Source organism: Schistocerca gregaria, unplaced genomic scaffold (assembly GCF_023897955.1).
Source record: "Schistocerca gregaria isolate iqSchGreg1 unplaced genomic scaffold, iqSchGreg1.2 ptg000672l, whole genome shotgun sequence".
NCBI lineage: Eukaryota > Metazoa > Arthropoda > Insecta > Orthoptera > Acrididae > Schistocerca > Schistocerca gregaria.
This window is the reverse complement of record NW_026062055.1, coordinates 120,001-125,000: the sequence shown is the minus strand read 5'-3', so window position 1 is coordinate 125,000 and position 5,000 is coordinate 120,001. Positions and strand designations below refer to the sequence as shown.

The 5,000-nt window shown below is 54.8% G+C and overlaps 2 non-coding genes across 2 annotated transcripts; both read right to left on the bottom strand.

Annotated features, from left to right (window-relative positions):
- Positions 1-159: 159 nt before the first annotated feature.
- LOC126318550 (5.8S ribosomal RNA) lies at positions 160-314 on the bottom strand. Its single transcript, XR_007557367.1, has one exon. It is a non-coding gene; the product is annotated as a 5.8S ribosomal RNA (ribosomal RNA).
- Positions 315-679: 365 nt separating this feature from the next.
- Positions 680-2,578, bottom strand: LOC126318573 (small subunit ribosomal RNA). The gene has a single exon (XR_007557388.1). It is a non-coding gene; the product is annotated as a small subunit ribosomal RNA (ribosomal RNA).
- Between the last annotated feature and the right edge of the window lie 2,422 nt (positions 2,579-5,000).

Genomic DNA, 5,000 nt, shown 5'->3' with positions numbered 1-5,000 from the left:
AGCCGGCTGTGCACGCTACCGAGAAAGTACCGGTATGCGAACCGCCAGGCGACGGGCGCGCATCGCACGTTTAAGGAGACGCGGCCGGCCACACAGGCGACCACGACACTCCCACGTCTCCGAAGCGGGACAAACGCCGCGCGCTTCAGTATACGTAGCCGACCCTCAGCCAGACGTGGCCCGGGAACGGAATCCATGGACCGCAATGTGCGTTCGAAACGTCGATGTTCATGTGTCCTGCAGTTCACATGTCGACGCGCAATTTGCTGCGTTCTTCATCGACCCACGAGCCGAGTGATCCACCGTCCTGGGTGATCTTTTCCTTTTCAGTCTCCCACTGTCTCTTTCAAGACAGTAGCATTTGCGGGACTGAGGCGTCTGACGGCCCCTGTTCCACTATTTTTTTTGTGTCCAACGGCCTCACAGCCGATGGGCGTCGTACGGCTCCACACCGGAGCGGACAGGCACTCGGGCGAACGTCATTCAAAACCGGCGCCAGGCGCCAGGTACCGCAGGCCAGCCGCTCCAGAGCTTCAGCGCTCGTACCACACAACAACAACAACACTTCCGCTAGTTTTGAGAGGCACGCGTGGTTCCGCACGCGGCGCACGGCCACTGCCGTACAGGTAGCGTGTTGCGCGACACGACACGCACATCGAAAGACATGCAGTCTAGTCGGTAATGATCCTTCCGCAGGTTCACCTACGGAAACCTTGTTACGACTTTTACTTCCTCTAAATGATCAAGTTTGGTCATCTTTCCGGTAGCATCGGCAACGACAGAGTCGATGCCGCGTACCAGTCCGAAGACCTCACTAAATCATTCAATCGGTAGTAGCGACGGGCGGTGTGTACAAAGGGCAGGGGCAGGGACGTAATCAACGCGAGCTTATGACTCGCGCTTACTGGGAATTCCTCGTTCATGGGGAACAATTGCAAGCCCCAATCCCTAGCACGAAGGAGGTTCAGCGGGTTACCCCGACCTTTCGGCCTAGGAAGACACGCTGATTCCTTCAGTGTAGCGCGCGTGCGGCCCAGAACATCTAAGGGCATCACAGACCTGTTATTGCTCAATCTCGTGCGGCTAGAAGCCGCCTGTCCCTCTAAGAAGAAAAGTAATCGCTGACAGCACGAAGGATGTCACGCGACTAGTTAGCAGGCTAGAGTCTCGTTCGTTATCGGAATTAACCAGACAAATCGCTCCACCAACTAAGAACGGCCATGCACCACCACCCACCGAATCAAGAAAGAGCTATCAATCTGTCAATCCTTCCGGTGTCCGGGCCTGGTGAGGTTTCCCGTGTTGAGTCAAATTAAGCCGCAGGCTCCACTCCTGGTGGTGCCCTTCCGTCAATTCCTTTAAGTTTCAGCTTTGCAACCATACTTCCCCCGGAACCCAAAAGCTTTGGTTTCCCGGAGGCTGCCCGCCGAGTCATCGGAGGAACTGCGGCGGATCGCTGGCTGGCATCGTTTATGGTTAGAACTAGGGCGGTATCTGATCGCCTTCGAACCTCTAACTTTCGTTCTTGATTAATGAAAACATACTTGGCAAATGCTTTCGCTTCTGTTCGTCTTGCGACGATCCAAGAATTTCACCTCTAACGTCGCAATACGAATGCCCCCGCCTGTCCCTATTAATCATTACCTCGGGTTCCGAAAACCAACAAAATAGAACCGAGGTCCTATTCCATTATTCCATGCACACAGTATTCAGGCGGGCTTGCCTGCTTTAAGCACTCTAATTTGTTCAAAGTAAACGTGCCGGCCCACCGAGACACTCAACAAAGAGCACCCTGGTAGGATTTAAACGGGGTCCGCCTCGGGACGCGAAAGCACCCCTTCGGCTCGCCCCACCGGCAGGACGTCCCACGATACATGCCAGTTAAACACCGACGGGCGGTGAACCAACAGCGTGGGACACAAATCCAACTACGAGCTTTTTAACCGCAACAACTTTAATATACGCTATTGGAGCTGGAATTACCGCGGCTGCTGGCACCAGACTTGCCCTCCAATAGATACTCGTTAAAGGATTTAAAGTGTACTCATTCCGATTACGGGGCCTCGGATGAGTCCCGTATCGTTATTTTTCGTCACTACCTCCCCGTGCCGGGAGTGGGTAATTTGCGCGCCTGCTGCCTTCCTTGGATGTGGTAGCCGTTTCTCAGGCTCCCTCTCCGGAATCGAACCCTGATTCCCCGTTACCCGTTACAACCAGGGTAGGCGCAGAACCTACCATCGACAGTTGATAAGGCAGACATTTGAAAGATGCGTCGCCGGTACGAGGACCGTGCGATCAGCCCAAAGTTATTCAGAGTCACCAAGGCAAACGGACCAGACAAGCCAATCCGATTGGTTTTGATCTAATAAAAGCGTCCCTTCCATCTCTGGTCGGGACTCTGTTTGCATGTATTAGCTCTAGAATTACCACAGTTATCCAAGTAACGTGGGTACGATCTAAGGAACCATAACTGATTTAATGAGCCATTCGCGGTTTCACCTTAATGCGGCTTGTACTGAGACATGCATGGCTTAATCTTTGAGACAAGCATATGACTACTGGCAGGATCAACCAGGGAGCTGCGTCAACTAGAGCTGAGCAGCCGGCCGCCCGGGAGTGTGTCCCGGGGGCCCGCGCGAACACGCAAGCGTCCGCTCAATTATTCTGCAAACAGGAGGAGGCCGAGCTCCCCTGCACGATACACCTCGAAACCCTCTCAGGTCCCGGCGGCGCGCAGCGCCGTCCTAGGTACTTGGTCGGTTTCGAGAGAGGCGCAATCGCCCGGAGTTAGGCGAGTAGACGGTTTTAGTGCGAACACCCTTGCTCCCAACTGAGCTTGCCGCTGCCGACAGAGGCCCGGGAGCGTGCTGTCGTGGCATTGCCGGCGGGAGACAACACGCGCCACCTATGGTGACCGGCAGCTCCAACGCCAGCGCCACACAAGGGCAAAGCCCCACTTGGGTGCAGAAGCGAACTCTCCCAGCACAGCGCACGCGCCAACACGTCCGCACAACTGCGATACAAACCACCTGCGAGAACCGCTGGGGCGACCGAGCAGCAGACGGCGTCGCGGCGCCGAGTGCCAGGCGGCGGCGCATCCTCAACGCACACAGTCCTCAATCAGACAAGCACACTGCAGATGTCCACCGCGCTTCGCACCGGGCTCGGCTGAACCAACTTTGGCCGCCAGGCGCCGCGTGCAGGGTGCGCCGCAGCGTAGCTGCGCCGCCTGCCGGGCCCGTCGGCTGGCGCTCCTGCCACTCGGCGCCCCCCACCAGCCGGCTGTTGCGCGTGCGCCCACGCAGCGCGCGGCCAACACGCCGGGCGGCCCCCCTTCACCGGCCGGGAACAGTCCCACCAAGCCACCGCCGCGTATCGCTTCATACCCACATGGGCCTAGTCACGTGTGTGGATGTGGCGGGTACCGCTGAAACAACCGGTTAATAGCTGTACCGATCGTCGCCATCACAGATTCACCTCCAGCGTGAACAACCGCTCAACAACGGATTTCCAGTTCATTTGCGTATCTTGGGCAGTAAACGTAGATGTCCACCTACATTTGCGAATTCAACAATTCTTGCATGCCAGGATGTCATGTGTCACGACACGCTACATCAGACCACATACACACTGCGACATGTGCAGAAGAGAACACGTGGAAGGTGGCCCGCGCAAGTATGCGATGTCCCTTCCGCGATCCACTGTCAACCGGCATCTGCGGCATGTCCCAGATATGGAACGCGGTCCACCAGGGTAGCACTTTGTGTGAGGCAATACGACAAAGTCGGAATACACGCGTCACTACATCAGACGGCTCACGCTGACCTGACCTGACCTGACCTGACCTGACTCACCGCACCACCACCCCCAGCGACCCAGGGTGACATACAATGCGTTCGTACGTTCCTCCCACACGCCTCTACGGCGTACCACAGTGCAACCTAGCTGTTATTGGGAGACGAGACAAGTAGCATCGAGCACAACATATGGAAATTGAGATTCGACACCGTTGGGCACAGCCAGCGTACAGTCACACGTATCACACTACTTCACTCTGTACGTAACTACCGATGATCGGTACAGCGTGTGGGTTACGCGTACGACATCAGCGGACAATGGACACAGACCATACCACGACGTACACTGAGGGCGTCGACATCTGAATGCAACTGAACAGCTGCGAGGCTCATTTAACACTCACACGCCAGACCGACCAGCTTGAGAGGACAGAGACACAAAGAGGGGGACAGAGGGGGGGGGGGGCCGATATAGTCCTATTGCAGTACAATTGACAGTGGATAGCGGGAATATGTGGAAAGTAAGCAACACTCGCAAGACATCTACATGAGGATAACAACGACACCAGAGATTCCGAGCAGTGAACTATGTTAGGCAAAGGGACAACGTGGGTTAGGTTAAGGGACAACGTGGGTTAGGTTAAGGGACAACGTGGGTTAGGTTAAGGGACAACGTGGGTTAGGTTAAGGGACAACGTGGGTTAGGTTAAGGGACAACGTGGGTTAGGTTAAGGGACAACGTGGGTTAGGTTAAGGGACAACGTGGGTTAGGTTAAGGGACAACGTGGGTTAGGTTAAGGGACAACGTGGGTTAGGTTAAGGGACAACGTGGGTTAGGTTAAGGGACAACGTGGGTTAGGTTAAGGGACAACGTGGGTTAGGTTAAGGGACAACGTGGGTTAGGTTAAGGGACAACTTGAGTTAGGTTAAGGGACAACTTGAGTTAGGTTAAGGGACAACTTGAGTTAGGTTAAGGGACAACTTGAGTTAGGTTAAGGGACAACTTGAGTTAGGTTAAGGGACAACTTGAGTTAGGTTAAGGGACAACTTGAGTTAGGTTAAGGGACAACTTGAGTTAGGTTAAGGGACAACTTGAGTTAGGTTAAGGGACAACTTGAGTTAGGTTAAGGGACAACTTGAGTTAGGTTAAGGGACAACTTGAGTTAGGTTAAGGGACAACTTGAGTTAGGTTAAGGGACAACT